Here is a 16307-nt window from a genome sequence, read left to right as displayed (position 1 = left end):
ACATGTGACACAAACTTTAAAATCAGACTGAATGGGAAAAATTCAGTGCAAAAATGCCTTTTATGACCCAAGGACCTTTAAGAAGCAGGGTTATGGTTTTAAATTGCATTTTCAGTTTCAGAGTAGGCTTCTATATTACATCCTGCTTATTTTAAACTGGTTTTAACCCCAGCTGTATTTAGTAACATACTCTACCTTTTACCAATAAGTAAATAAATATGAAATGCATAATCTTATTTCCTTTTTCTGAAATGGTGGTAGTCAGGTGAGCATTTTTTTCACCTGTTATGTGTATACAATACTGTTTGTGTTCATCTACCATATTTTTATTACCTGGTGATTTCAGTTCCGGAAAAATGTTGTTAATTGTAGCCTCAATAGTTCATTCAAGCTGACTGAAAAAAGATCTGTAGCATGAAACATCTCTCAGAAGTGAATTATGGTAGCCTTGACACTATACCATGTAACTTACAGATGGAAATAGCCAGTTAGTTTCACCTCTGTGCCCAGCAAGATCATGGAGCAGATGCTCCTGGAAACTATTCTAAGGCATATGGAAAATAAGGAGGTGACTGGTGACAGCCAACATGGCTTCACTAAAGGCAAATTATGCCTGACAAATTTGGTGGCCTTCTACAACAATGTTAGTGTTCGTGGATAAGGGAAGAGCAACTAAAATCATCTACCTGGACTTGTGTGAAGCATTTGACACTGTCACGCAAAACAGCCTTGCTCCTAAATAGGAGAGATGCGGATTTGACAGATGGACCAGTTGGTGGATAAGGAGTTGGCTGGATGGTTGCACTCAAAGAGTTGCGGTCAATGGCTCCGTGTCCAAACGGAAGCCAGTGATGAGTGGTGCTTCTCAGGGGTCAGTACTGGGACCAGTGCTGTTTAACATCTTTGTCAGCGACATGGACGGTGGGACTGAGTGCACCCTCAGCAAGTTTCCTGACAACACCAAGCTGTGTGGTCTGATTGACGTACTGGAGGGAAGGGATGCCATCCACAGGGACCTGGACAGGCTTGAGAGGTGGGCCTGTGCGAACTTTATGAAGTTCAACAAGGCCAAGTGCAAGGTCCTGCATGTGGGCTAGGGCAATACCAAGAACGAATACAGGCTGAGTGGACAATGGATTGAGAGCAGCAATGGATTGAGATTGGGGGTGCTGGTGGATGAGAAGCTCAACATGAGCTGACAATGTGCACTTGCAGCCCAAAAAGCCAACTGCATCCTGGGCTGCATGAAAAGAAGTGTGGTCAGCAGGTCAAGGGAGTTGATTCTTCCCCTCTACCCCACTTGGGTGAGAACCCACCAGGAGTACTGTGTCCAGCTTTGGGACCCTCAGCACAGGAAGGACATGGACCGGTTGGAGTAAGTCCAGAGGAGGACCACAAAAATGATCAGAGGGTTGAAGCACCTGTGCTATGAAGACAGGCTAAGAGAGTTGAGGTTGTTCAGCCTGGAGAAGAGAAGGGTCTGAGGAGACCTTATAGTCTTCCAGTACCTAAAAGGGGCCTACGGGAGAGATGGGGAGGGACTCTTTTGAGGTAGTGTAGTGATAGGACAAGGGGTAACAGTTTTAAACTGAAAGAGGGAAGACTTAGATTGGATATTAGGAAGAAATTCTTTCCTGTGAGGGTGGTGAGGCACTGGAACAGGTTGCCTGGAGAAGCTCGTGTGTCCCTCCAAAATGGAAGGCAGGACATTTGGGCATTTGATACTTAGGTAAGCAACAGGCCCTCTCAAATGATGGCCAGCTTTGATCCTATCACTGCTTTAGAAACAAACTATCAGAAGTGACAAAGTCTTTTCTTATGTACATAGAACATGGTTTCATTTTTAAGGTTTGGTCTTGCAGTCAGGAATATTTGAGCAATATTTAAATGAAATTCTGCTGTTTTTTGAAGGAACTCTTTCCTGTCTATTACTTTTTTTTAATAAAATATGGAACTTAAGAGTTATTTTCAAGTAGTTTCAGTAGTTGACAGCATGCTATAGCCTAAGCATGTGAGGAGAGCAGAAACACATGCTGCTATAAATGACCCATCATACCTTGTTTAGCTAACTGCCAGGTCTGTTCAAGTGCACAACTGCATTTTTAAATTGTCCATCATTTTTCATCAATTTTCCATCCTAACAGTCTGCACAGAGAGGCAAAAAATACTAACCTTTCTCAGAAAGCAGTTTGTCAAAAGATTCTCCCCATTTCATTGCTTCTTCAGGAGACACACTGCTTAAGAAACAGAAAGGGGTTTTGAAGAATTGTGCATATTGTGTATTTATGAAGTTGTTGTAACATATACAACATTACATGTTGTAGCAGCTGTTGTAACATAATGTTGTTACTGTTAGTGCTGTTACTGCTCAGGACTGTTTCACAAAGCCTTTGATTAAATCACATTACTAAAGGAGCTCATTCTCTTAGGCACTTCAGAAACATTTGATTTAATTTTTTTCTGACATTTTTCCTGCAGAGTTGTAGTTTTTTCCCCTGCTTAAAAGAAACCCATCAGATCAGAGATTTTTCTCTTCAGTGTTCGTGTTGCACTACTAATCTTTAAGGGAACTGAGATCATGCAGTATGGTAAAACTCATAAGGGAACCAGGTCATTCACCTATTTAAACCTTAAAAATACTCTTGCAGAGATGTGGTTTTGAATGCACTCAGTTTGAAGCTGTGTTACCACAGTCTGTTTTTAATGAAATACAGGAAATTCTATAGCCTGAAGACAAAGTTGTAGCAATATGGTTTAGGTGATAGTCTTATAGGGTAATAGCACATGTACCCCAGTTTGTTTACCACAAACGTATTTCAAAGGTCATGTTCTTCTGAAACACATCGCTCCATTTATAAAATTCCATGTATTCTTCATCATAAATGTCAAGTTGCACGTATTGTACTTTGATTTCAAATATTCTGTTCTAAAGAATAATTCAGAAAGGAAGAAAGAACACCCTACTTCAGTCACGCAAATAGAATTTTGGAGAAACTCTTTTTTGGTTTTGTATAGATTAACCCTGAACAGTACTTTAATTTTTAGTAGACTAGAACTGGAGTAGGCCCAGAGATTAACTATATCATGCTAGGAATGGGACTTAAATTTCAAACCTGAAGGTGAAGTCAATTTTTATCAGGTGCTTTATCAATATTAATGTTTAGAACCATTTTCATTCAAGGGCAAAGCCCAGTACACAGAAAGTATCAATAAGCAACTTGTCCAGGGTTCGTTGGTTAGAACAACTACTTGAATATGATTCCCCTTTCCTCACAGACACTTGCTGTTCTGTCTCCTGATTCACATAGTTTCAGTTCCCTTGGCATATGTTTAGGTGAAAGGAAATTCCAATTGCTTTGGGAAGGAATTTAAGCCAGTAATGATCCTGGGTTTGCACAAAACTAAAAGGAAGATTTAATATTTTTTTTTAATAGGTGTCATATGTCTCCTAGCTGAAGTCATTGCTTATAGGAATGAAATTTTTCACTAGGGAGAGACAAACAGTTCTCTCAGCTAAAAATGTTGGAGAACTGAAATTCAAGAAATTAACATAGGCCAGTAAAGTAGGTGAGTTCTTGAGTCAGGGAAAATGAGACTTTAATCCTATACAGAGTTTTTTAGTTATGAGAAGTACAAAAAGTGCAGTTCTCTGAACTGTGTGGACTTGTGAGTCTGGGAACAGTGGGTTCCCATAGCTACAGAAACTGATTTGCTCATAGTGAAAGATAAACCCTGATGGCTTCAGGCAGCATATGCAGACCACAACTGCACAGAATGCCACACAGGCTCTTTGCTGGGTTTGGAAACCCCTAGTGTGAATTTCTAATTTTCTTTTAAAAACTGCATCAACCCAGTAGCCTCATAGATCCCCAAGACCTGGCTGCAGCAATGAGTAGCTGCAATAATAGACAGAAACCAAGATTTGTTCAGCTTTGCCACTTTCTAAAGGTGAGAAGAAACTAGTTAACAAGTCATAGGCATTTTCACTAGCACCACACTAGCCATCTGCATTGCTTAATTAAATTCTGTTTCTACGTTAGTTAATAGCCCTGTGAAGACTGGAAACTATAAAAACTAAGTAAATCACTTAAATAATAAACCCCAAACTACTACCTCACTTTATTATTTGAAAAAGTGTATTTGCTTTTTTCTTTTATTTCCCCATTTTCTACACATAATAATAATCTACATATCTATATATAGGGAAAGATAATCAAAAAACTACCAATTTCTCTTTATACAATAAGAACAGCAGAATCCCTGTTAGTCAAGCACCTGGCTTAGAGTAACGTGATAAAAGGCAGTTGGCTGAGCAAGGAAGTGATGGTCTGGTGGAAGAGGGAAATTCTTCAGAGAATTATCTGTTACTATTGTATCTGTCTCTGAAAGTGCCTTTTCACAGATGATAAGAATGCACTGATGGCTGTGTACTTTGTATGGCATACCCAGGGGTAACCAGCCACCCAACAGTGTCTGCATACAGGTGGCAGGGAGGCTGAGCTTTCTCTTTTTAGATGCAATCTTAGCATGCTTTTACATGGCTGGAACTGAGACATGGAAAAAGGGTTCTCTCAGCACTGTTTTACCTTTTTTCAATCATTGCAAGGTCTTGCATTTCTGAGTGAACTGTAAAACCATTGAATTAAGACTACAGCCAGCAGCAAGCAAGAAAGAAAAAGAAAGTAATGAAGCCACCTGTGATTGTGGAGGTTCTCTCAGCACTGTTTTACCTTTTTTCAAACATTGCAAGGTCGTGAACTGTAAAACCATTGAACTAAGATTACAGCCAGCAGCAAACAAGAAAGAAAGAGAAAAAGAAAGTAATGAAACCACCTGTGATTGTGGAATGGAAAATCTTCCAGATCATAAGTACATCATCCTGTCATTTGGATGGGCATGAATTTGGACGTGTAAGCAACAAACATTGCCTAATTATCCAGATGCGTAGGTGCAAATGTTTAGATATCCATTTTCCAACCACTATTTCATGGGTTCTAGAAACAGAGTTTGGGTCTTTATGTGATTTTTACTGTGTGTTCACAATTAGTAAGGGCGTGTATAAGCAGTTCTGGTCAAAGCAGGCATGCTGGTCCCAAAGACAGTAACTGCTTAAACAAGGTTCATCAAGCTTAACAAGACAAAAGAGCACGGGAAGCACTAAACTGTTCTGAAGTGATCTGTGATGGAAAGAAAGGGGAAGCGTATTTTCTAGGCCATGGAGTTGCAGTACTTAATACATTCTTTCTCTTCAGTCAAGACCTAATAATGCTGTTCCTAATGTATCAGTGACATTTTGGTACCCCACTGAAGCCAGCAACTAGCTCTTACTGAAATCAACAAAACCACCTGCATCTTTATGAGAAAAAGTCTAACAGGGACAATATTACAACAGTGGTTAAACACTGGTATCTGAATTCTGGAGATAAGAGTGTTCAAACAACTTCTGCAATTATTGAGGAACTATGCATTTGGTATTTGACATGTATCTGCCATTTGTACGTTACAAAACTCTTTGGAAAACCTGTAAGACTTTCCAAGGACCCGTATGAATTCCCTGTAAGCAGCAGTTTGTCAGCTACGTTTCTGAGCTGATGCTTGCTCAACATAGTCAGGGACTAATAAAAATGCTGTTGGCATGAGTAAAGGTTTAAATGCACCTGCAAGTGTATGGGGACCAGTCTACACTTAGTGGTGTGAAAACAGTAGTGATGAGTTACCCTGATGCATACCAGGTAATTCTACAGTGCTTGTACGCTTGGGTTAGATTATTAACTTTTAAATTAAACTGATATTGAAAGCATTCTTCTCTGCCAAGTCTGAATGCACACACATAAATGCAGGAAATGTTCTGAGTCACACAGGCACTTCCTGAAAGGAATCCCCACTGACTCAGTCGTCTGTAATGCTTACCTTGCTGCTTTTGTCAAGTTTCCAGGTTTACCAAGATGATCACCTTCATGGAATTCAGGTTTCTGCAGTAGAAGGCTGAACCTATTTCTCTTCTGCTTAGCTCTACAACAGAATTAGGGTAGCTTTTCAAGGAACCTTGAAAGTTTGTTGGTTTTTTTCTTAAACATTTCCTTTAACTAATGTCTCTGCTTCGGTATCATAGATCCCCCTATGTTCAGGTATAGTAATATTGATGTTAACTCTACATCTATTATTCTCATTAATGATTGTTTTTCTTTACAGCTTAGCACAAATTTACATATGAAGAACTGGCAAGGAGAAATAGAATTTTTTTCATTTTCAGTAATATTTAGTTTAAAGATGAGGGAGTGAAATTTCACATTAGAGAACATAAACAGTTGGCTCAGCATTTTCTACTTTTAATATTTCGCAAAGAAAAAGGAAGTATTGCTTCCTGTCATTTGAAATGTTAAAAAGAAACTTTCCCGGAACATATTCAGACTTTAAAGAAGCATTTATCAGAACTTCTTGAAACCTTCCTTTTGTTTATGATTTGCTTTGGTTACTGTTCTTTAAAAATAATTCCAGGATAATTAATATTTTTATGTATACAATTCCTAGACTTGCAGTTCATGAGTTTTCACATGTATCAGTCAAAAATGAAACAATCTGTGCCCTAAATTCATACCCACAAGCTATGTTAGAAGATTCCTCTATGTAAACAAGAACACTCAGAATGTCACCATGACCTTAAAACTTACCCAGGCTTGCTTGCTTTATGTGGCTCTTCTTTAATCGCTGACTTCATGACTTTGTAATAGGATTTATCCTTTGAAGCAGAAATGTTTAGTTGAGGGAATAAAAGAAGTGGGTTCTCCATCTTCCTCTAAAAAAGCTTCCCAGTTTCAGAAAATGTTTCTTTTACTTCCTTAGAGCAGCTGCATCTGGTAACTGATGTGCTCGGGAGGGCTCTCACATGCTGTATCGGGTTGGGTTGCCCCCCATGGGCCGTTGAGCAGTTTCCAGAGCTGGTAGTGGGAAGAAGGAGGTTCTCCACCTTCACTGCCACTGCAGCTGCACGTATACTTGGGGCTTTAAGTAGAGTTCTGGTTTTACAGTCGTCATTTAGGGAAGTGAGATTGCAACTTTGCAAAATGGCTGTTGATCCTCCAGACAAACACAGCTCTCAGCAGAGAGCAACCGCTGAGCTTCTGCTTGTGGAACTTGGCATTTTACTAGACTTAGGATGATGCCATTTTTTTTCCCCAAAACACCTGCGAGAAGTGTATATAGTTTCCCTAAAATGAATTCTACTGAGAATCATTTTGCATAAAATAACATGCAACATTGTCTTAGGCTCTTAAAAGAACTTTTAACTGACCTTAAATTGCCTTCTACAGCGTCAGGTGCCATATGCTGGGCACAACATCAGTTCTATCTGCAGTATGCTAACTTGAAACTTGGGGTTTCTCAGAGTCTCTTGCCAGAGCCAGATGAAACTGTGGCTGATCAGATATTTTTTTAAGTGGAAATTTTAATTTTTGCACTGTATTTCCGAAATAATGACCACCTATTTCTAATTTCAAGTTTGTCCGCTAAAGCTCCTCCTTTCTCTTTTGTAACTGTGGCTGTATTTTCATTTACAATCTCCCAGAATAACAAGTTTTTAGTTCAGCATAAAAATTTGTGGGTTTTTTAAAATTTATTTTGACGGTAAATAACCCAAAATTTCTCATTTCAGTTTGCATAATGTAAAAATGTATTCAGTTTTTAGGCTGATCAGCACAAATTGCCTCTTCACATACCAGCTTGATATCAATTAAGACATCAATAAGAAACAAGTTTCTTGTTTTTAAGTAGAAATTGTGTTGGAACACAATACAATCTACCAAAACAATACACCTACCAAAGAAACTTCTTTAGTGGTAGCTGAATGAGGGGCTGGAAAAGATATTTTAATCTTAATACAGTGATTAATTGATTAAGAATTAAATAGCCTTCCCTTTTTTAATGCCAATGTCTCATTTTAATTATTCAGGTAAGACACCGAGCCTTGGGGGGAAGACATGGCTTCATCACCTTTCTGTAATTTTCTGTGCAATAAGTTCTGCACAATTACTGCAAGATAGGTAAGTTCTGGTGAGAGTCCCACCACAGCCTTTTCCTTGTGGCTTGCAGAGCTGAGGAGGACAGGACGTACTAATATTCAAAAGAACTAAAAATAACCCACTGTGCTGGGACTCCGCATTCCTGCAACATAAAAAAAACGTGTTATCTATTGTGATTTTTTTTTAAGAGAGGAAAAGATGGAAGAAAACTCATGTGTATTACATGTGTCACACATGTGACACAAACTTTAAAATCAGACTGAATGGGAAAAATTCAGTGCAAAAATGCCTTTTATGACCCAAGGACCTTTAAGAAGCAGGGTTATGGTTTTAAATTGCATTTTCAGTTTCAGAGTAGGCTTCTATATTACATCCTGCTTATTTTAAACTGGTTTTAACCCCAGCTGTATTTAGTAACATACTCTACCTTTTACCAATAAGTAAATAAATATGAAATGCATAATCTTATTTCCTTTTTCTGAAATGGTGGTAGTCAGGTGAGCATTTTTTTCACCTGTTATGTGTATACAATACTGTTTGTGTTCATCTACCATATTTTTATTACCTGGTGATTTCAGTTCCGGAAAAATGTTGTTAATTGTAGCCTCAATAGTTCATTCAAGCTGACTGAAAAAAGATCTGTAGCATGAAACATCTCTCAGAAGTGAATTATGGTAGCCTTGACACTATACCATGTAACTTACAGATGGAAATAGCCAGTTAGTTTCACCTCTGTGCCCAGCAAGATCATGGAGCAGATGCTCTTGGAAACTATTCTAAGGCATATGGAAAATAAGGAGGTGACTGGTGACAGCCAACATGGCTTCACTAAAGGCAAATTATGCCTGACAAATTTGGTGGCCTTCTACAACAATGTTAGTGTTCGTGGATAAGGGAAGAGCAACTAAAATCATCTACCTGGACTTGTGTGAAGCATTTGACACTGTCACGCAAAACAGCCTTGCTCCTAAATAGGAGAGATGCGGATTTGACAGATGGACCAGTTGGTGGATAAGGAGTTGGCTGGATGGTTGCACTCAAAGAGTTGCGGTCAATGGCTCCGTGTCCAAACGGAAGCCAGTGATGAGTGGTGCTTCTCAGGGGTCAGTACTGGGACCAGTGCTGTTTAACATCTTTGTCAGCGACATGGACGGTGGGACTGAGTGCACCCTCAGCAAGTTTCCTGACAACACCAAGCTGTGTGGTCTGATTGACGTACTGGAGGGAAGGGATGCCATCCACAGGGACCTGGACAGGCTTGAGAGGTGGGCCTGTGCGAACTTTATGAAGTTCAACAAGGCCAAGTGCAAGGTCCTGCATGTGGGCTAGGGCAATACCAAGAACGAATACAGGCTGAGTGGACAATGGATTGAGAGCAGCAATGGATTGAGATTGGGGGTGCTGGTGGATGAGAAGCTCAACATGAGCTGACAATGTGCACTTGCAGCCCAAAAAGCCAACTGCATCCTGGGCTGCATGAAAAGAAGTGTGGTCAGCAGGTCAAGGGAGTTGATTCTTCCCCTCTACCCCACTTGGGTGAGAACCCACCAGGAGTACTGTGTCCAGCTTTGGGACCCTCAGCACAGGAAGGACATGGACCGGTTGGAGTAAGTCCAGAGGAGGACCACAAAAATGATCAGAGGGTTGAAGCACCTGTGCTATGAAGACAGGCTAAGAGAGTTGAGGTTGTTCAGCCTGGAGAAGAGAAGGGTCTGAGGAGACCTTATAGTCTTCCAGTACCTAAAAGGGGCCTACGGGAGAGATGGGGAGGGACTCTTTTGAGGTAGTGTAGTGATAGGACAAGGGGTAACAGTTTTAAACTGAAAGAGGGAAGACTTAGATTGGATATTAGGAAGAAATTCTTTCCTGTGAGGGTGGTGAGGCACTGGAACAGGTTGCCTGGAGAAGCTGTGGATGCTCCTTCTCTGGAAGTGTTTGAGACCTGGCTGGATGGGGCTTTGAGTATCCTGGTCTAGTGGTATGTGTCCCTGCCTGTGGCAGGGAGGTAGGAACTGGATGATCTTCAAGGTCCCTTCCAACTCTAACCATTCTGTGATTCTATGAAATGACCCATTACATCATCTCTTTCAGCACCCACTAGCAGTGGGCTCTCCCCAGCATACATCTGAATGGCTTGTCCAATCCACTCTTAAATGACTCTAAAGCTACAGCCGTTATGCCTTAGATACTTGAAATATTGGTGCACTGTACTGTGACAGTAGTATCAGTGCTTTTTTTTTTTTTTTTTTTCCATTAATAGAAAGCTAATAATAAATCCAGACCCTGAAGTAGCCAAATTGCATGAAAATCAGTCTGTGTTTTGTCAACGATGGCACTGGTGCTAACCACTATTTCTGTTTTGCACTGCAGGCTACAGTAGTTATAGCAACAGTATTAATGAACCTATAAATGCTTCTGGGCCATTTTGTATACTGCAAGATGACGATATAGAAAAATGAATAAGTTATTTTAAGCCAGAAAAAGCAGACCCAGAATATCATAATGAAGACATGACTAGAGACCTAGAAAGCTCTAAAGAAATTTGGGATGAGAACCAAATGTCCTGATTCCCAGACATTTCTCTAATCACTGAAACATACCACAAATCTTTTGGGAAGGAGACTAGTGATTTTCAAGCCTTCAAAACAAGATCATTTCTGCAAAGTGAGAGCAGTATTATTTGTAGAAAAGAATAAATACATTTTTCAGGAGCCTTCATAGTTAGATAAATAGAATATGTATTTCCAAAACAGTCTTTATGTGACAAAAAAGCAAAATTGAATAGATCGTAAAGTGCAGAAAGTTCCTTGAGATGATATTGTGATCTCTTTGGGCGTGTTCTTCAGTTGAACAGTGTCTATACTGGCTTCTGCTACTGTTTGATAAGGTCCTATCACAGCTGATGATCGAGTCATGCTTGACCTGTGTAGAACCAACAGCTGCCCTCTGTGAAAAAAATAGTGACTGATATCATTAGCAATAACGACATACACTGAAAATGTCATATTTCATTTTTAAAGGTAAGCAATGAAAGGTTCAGACTGAACAGAAGCGATCGAGTGGTTCAGCTCAGCATAAAGAACGAGCGCACAATGTGAAGGTATCCTTTGTCAGTAATCCCACCACATCTCTTTTCTTGTTGCTTGCCAGGTAAGTGTAAACTCTGCCATCTCCATGTCCATGCTCATGTTCTAGCACTGCCCAGGCTCCTCCACAACCGAGCTCCACCATTGTTCTTATTCAAATCCACTTTTACTGGTACGGCTTTTGTAGGGTTATATTTGTTTTAGTTTCTGCTGAAGGGAAGTGATAGTCATCTTTGTGGGAAGAAGAGAAAAAGTAACGCAGTCTCTTTACTGTTTCGTGAAAAATAAGCATGGAAATAAACTTCACTGAAGAGCATGGGCTGAAAAGATGTATTTCCATATTTCTCTTTCCTGTAAAGGGATTTGCAGAGTTGAAAATTAAAATTACATGTTTTGAATTAATTTGGCTTTAATAAATAATTCTGCTGCTTTTCAGTAACTTCTTAACAATTTATCACCTCTTAATATTTATGTTGTTTATTCCCTATTGGAAACCATAATTAGACCTACAGTGTGATAATCATATGATCCGATATATGGTTGTTTTGTTTATCTTCAGATAAAAAACGGTATTTGCTCCATGAAGCAATACCAAAAGGAAAATAGTTTTATTGTAAATCTCAAGCAGAGGGGCTTTCAGTCTGCTAATTCAGTGAATTTCTTTAGTGGTGCACTTGAAAGATTTATCCTGGTGGAGGAACTTGACACATGCGATACTTCAGAGTTAGTGGAAGAGAAGCATTATAACGTCAACACATACTTCATATAAACCCCCTTTTGTTGCTGCTGTTTAAAAGGAAGGAGAAAAAAATGGTGTTGCTTCAGATATGGATCACTGACAACAGGAACGTAACGTTTTGTATTTGGGGTCTGTAGGTCTCGTCAGTCAAGGATCTCAAAATAATTTTGTACAGCATTCATGATGAAAACACAAGCTTGTGGCTGGCTTGGGATTCTTTGCAGTTTCTGCAGAACTTCTGCTGTGGAAAATGTTTACATCTGTGCTAAACTAAATTCATTTATTTAGTCTTTTGAAAGGTCAAAATAAGAAAGTGAGGCTGCAAAGTTCTCAGCTGTATTCATTTCCTGCCTGCCCCATGGTTATATGGCCGGCATCTCTGATTAGTTCTATTTACATATTACATACATCACTGTCACAATTAATCTACAGGAAGCTGGTTTCTCAGTTGAACCACTCGGTGTTTACAACCAGCTCTCCACAAGCGTGTGGCAATGACATCAGTGCTCATCAGACAGCTGCGTTTTAATGACCAGCTTCCCCAAGTGCTGAGCAAGGACACTCACATGCCTTTTAAAATGTGCTTTTTAGTGTGGCGTTCACAGGAAATGTTGAAGGCAGGAATGTACTCTAAATCCTGCCCAAAATATTCTACTGGAGTTATGTGCTACTGTATTTATTTCCGTCTTATAGAAACCCAGAGGGATTTCCCACGTGACAGCCTGCTTTTTTCCCCGAGAGAAAGATGTTATCAATCCATGCTTACACTGAAGCAACATCAGCACTGGGTCTGCTATCCCTGAACTAAGCACGTGGTTGAAGCACAGCTCTTGTGTTGGATGTCAGGCATGTCCTCACTCTGCTCTTCCAGTCAGATGATTTAGGAATGTCTCGGGGATGCTGCAGCACAGGTTGAACTACTAGGGCACGTATTGTCAAACCTTCATAATGCAGAGCTATGGAAGCCATAAGGAGCATTTTGTATTAAAAAGGCAGCTCTGCAGGGAAGAGGACTACCCCAGGGCCGGGAGAGCAGGTTTTGAAGGTCACACCTACGTAATCAGAATGAAATTAGGGATGACCTAAGCACTTAGATTCCACCGTAAAGCCTCCCTTGACGGCTGCAGTGTTGCATCATGTACTCCCTCAGTATGATATGGCACTGATACAGATATACCTAATTCTGCCTATTTAAAGCACAGCTAAGATTTCTTCAGCTTATACGTTATTATGTTTTATTCGTTGTTACTTCTTCCTGATAGTGCATTGTTCTGATGTCCTCATATAGCTGAGGTAAATAGTCTTAGGGTTTACAGAGTACTATGGTGGATTGCTCATCAGAACAGTGAAAAAATCAGTACCAAAAATATTGAAAAATTGTCTCTCAGTCCTCACTAAATATATAAACACATATGAATATATAAATATATTAAATTATCTTCAAAGTCTGTAAAAAGAAGACAGTGTCTGAAGATGTTAAAGCTACCATTTACTTTGATTTTTCTTTTCAGAAATTACCCAAAGAAGTTCCACACTGAAATTATATACAATTTAATAATAATGCCAGGTCAAATTTGAAGGAGTATGACATCTTCAGAATGACTGAAAAGTTATCCAGGAAGGTTCAGCTCTTTTTTGAGGATTGTGAAAAGTTGTATTCTAAAATACAAATCGGGGCAGTTTTATTTCCTAGATGATGAAAGTTTCGTGGGAGTAGTTTCCTTTTTGTCCTTCCAGTCTGTTCTAAATCTTCTCTTATGCAGAAGCTGGCTTTGAGGCAGAGACACTCATTGTCAGTGTTCACCAGCCACTCATAGCCTCTCCCCTTCTTAGCTAATACCAGAATTTCCAACAAAATTCTTCAGTTACCAAGCATAAGGGTAACACCTGCTTTCCCAAAACTGTCATCCAATTTCTTCTTCAATTTTGCAAAGTCCCTCAAGAAAAGCTTGCTGGTTAATTAACACAGTAATATGCAGAGGGCAGTGAATCTTATTAAGCCTTCAGAAAAGCTTCAGGCACAGTACAGATAAAGGTCCACTCTAGTAAAGTACTTATGCATATGTTTAATTTCAGCCATGCAAGAAATCTTATCTGATGAATTTGCTGTGTTGGATCTGGCTAAGATCTGAGACATTTTGGGACACAGCAGATGTGAGCAGCACCATAAGAAAGAATTGAACCCAATCTTCATTCTGGAGTCTATGCAGCAGATGGATTTTATGGATTCCTCACTGTCACCCTTGCTGTCATGTTGTGACAAAAGACCTTGCCGCTTGGGCATTATCCATTTCTTGAATGTTTCTGTGTCACGACATGCTTCGTTATTACGGTTTTGATTTGACACATTCCTTAATTTTTGCAGATGTTGACCTTAGCGACCTCTGATTTTCACACCAGCATCTAAACCTGATTCTCATCAGGTCCAGTCTGCTGCTCCTGTCTTTCTTGTCTGACTTTCTCTGTCACGGCTAGAATAACTGGAATCACCAGCATCTAAACCTGATTCTCATCAGGTGCAGTCTGCTGCTCCTGTCCTTCTTGTCTCTCTGTCACAGCTAGAATAACTGGAATAAAAAAAAAAAAAAAAGAAAAGTTTTGCAAGGCTAGCCAAAAATACTTCCTCAAAACAGAGGAAATGTGATATTTGCACACTTTTGGTATGTACGCCAGGAAGCAAGCTATTCTAGTCTCTCTGTTGAGTAAAAACAGGTGATCATTTATCAGGTTGCACTGCCAATTAGATAAACATAAAAATTGTAATAATTCTGATATTGCTATGGTCACCAAATCTAATACAAATGTGGCATTTCATCCGTTGCCAATCAGCCTAGATTGCCGGAGGATAGAAACTGTTAGTCTGAAACGTGTATGAAATAATTTACATTCCAATTTGCAGCGACCACAGGCCATTTTTTGTAATTCCTAGGCAAGGTCTGCAGACTGCTTTGCTCAGTCTACAAGCGCCTTTCCAATCCCAACTTTAGAGATTGTCACTGAGGCTAAGTAAGCCTTTTTTCATTTTTTTCTTTTTTTTCCCCCTAGAATGGTCTCCAAGTGTAAAATCTGTGCTTTCTAATGACCAAACTAGCCCCAGTCCTGACAATGTTTATGTATCTTCCCCAGAAGATGGAAGCTGAGAACAGCCATTCGGGCATCCAGGTCTTCCAGGGCCAAGACAAGGCACCCAAAGAGAAAGGTTGACAGCGCAAGGGCCACGGCTGTCCCAGTGCTCCCTCTGTTGGAAAAATTCTGGCATGTCCTTTCTCCTTTCCTTGAAAAAAGGGAGACATGAATGGCCCTGCTTGAAAATAAACGTCCCAGGTGTTTTCCAGTCAAATCTCTGTGTACAAGAGCAGTGTGCGTCCCTCTGTGATGGCACCGTCCTTCTGTCCGTCCCACCTAACGCCTGGCTTTGCCCAACTGAGGGGGCCTTGCCTTGGTTTCATTCCCTTTTGGAGCAGCACATTTTTAAAGAATCTGAAAATTAGTGTAGTCTTTTGCAAATATTTTGCCTAGGAGGTTCTCCAGTGAAAGGAGTTAGAAGCTTTAGCCTCTGCCACCCCAGTGGGACGCTGGGTGTCATTTAGCAGCACAGCACGCGGAGTGTCTTGTGCCGCGGGGTCACGTTTGCTGACAGGAATGGTGGTGAAAGCCTTGTCCCCAAAATAAGGGATTTTCACCTGGTGAAACAGAGTCAGATATTTGTCTTTATTTCAGCGCTGCAGAAATAGGGTGCCAGGCATCTAGCACAGCCAGCACACCTGTCAGGAAACAGGTATTAAAGACACGGGGTCTTTTATACAAAAGAAAAAAAGGTAATGAAGGAAAATCACGTCAAAATAGCCGAGTGGTCAAGTGTAATTATATAACAAAAACTCATTTGCACATGTCTCAGCTTCTCTCTGGCTTGTTACACTGTGGTGGTCTGACGTTTACGTATAAAATCTCCTCCTAGAGGTGTGATTTTTTACTACTAAAATTATGTAAGGTAACTGGAGGTATAACTGAGGTATAACTGGAGGTTATACCATCATCCTGCCAGCCACTGCTCCATCACTGCCCAACTTTCCCTTCTGTCAGGGCCCCGCCTGGGGGATAACCTCAAGATCGGGTTAGTTACAGTTGTGGGCTTTGTATTTGAAGGACTTTCTATTCCCGTTGCTATGGTTTCAGAGCAGGCCATCACGGTCGCCCCGTTTTGTGGATTTTTAACTCTTTTCCACATCAAATGCTCTGCCGGGTGGCAGCCAGCCAGTTCCCCGCCTCCCGCCGCGCTGCGGCCGCGACATGGCGGCGTGCGCGGCCCTGCCCCGCCTGAGGGCCCCGGGACTACATCTCCCGGCAGCGCTCGGGGCAGGGCCCGCCGCCGGGGCCGCCCCGGGAGTGCGGAAGGGCCCGGAGAGGCCGCGTCCGGCGGGGGGCGGTGGTTGGGTGTCGGTGCGGTCCTCGTTGTGGGTGGTG

The 16307-nt window shown here is 40.7% G+C and overlaps 1 long non-coding RNA gene across 2 annotated transcripts; it reads right to left on the bottom strand.

The window, feature by feature from the left end:
* Positions 1–1697: 1697 nt before the first annotated feature.
* LOC106888867 lies at positions 1698–6981 on the bottom strand. Of its 2 annotated transcripts, none has more exons than XR_001412211.1 (3): positions 6672–6981; positions 5911–6012; positions 1698–2237 (listed from the first exon to the last, which is right to left on the bottom strand). It is a non-coding gene; the product is annotated as an uncharacterized LOC106888867 (long non-coding RNA). The 2 variants fall into 2 exon arrangements; XR_001412210.1 differs by having other exon boundaries at positions 1698–2234.
* Between the last annotated feature and the right edge of the window lie 9326 nt (positions 6982–16307).

The sequence above is a fragment of the Calidris pugnax genome, unplaced genomic scaffold (genome assembly GCF_001431845.1).
Source record: "Calidris pugnax isolate Ruff unplaced genomic scaffold, ASM143184v1 scaffold63, whole genome shotgun sequence".
Taxonomy (NCBI): domain Eukaryota; kingdom Metazoa; phylum Chordata; class Aves; order Charadriiformes; family Scolopacidae; genus Calidris; species Calidris pugnax.
The sequence above is the reverse complement of the archived record's forward strand: the minus strand, read 5'-3'. Positions and strand labels throughout refer to the sequence as shown.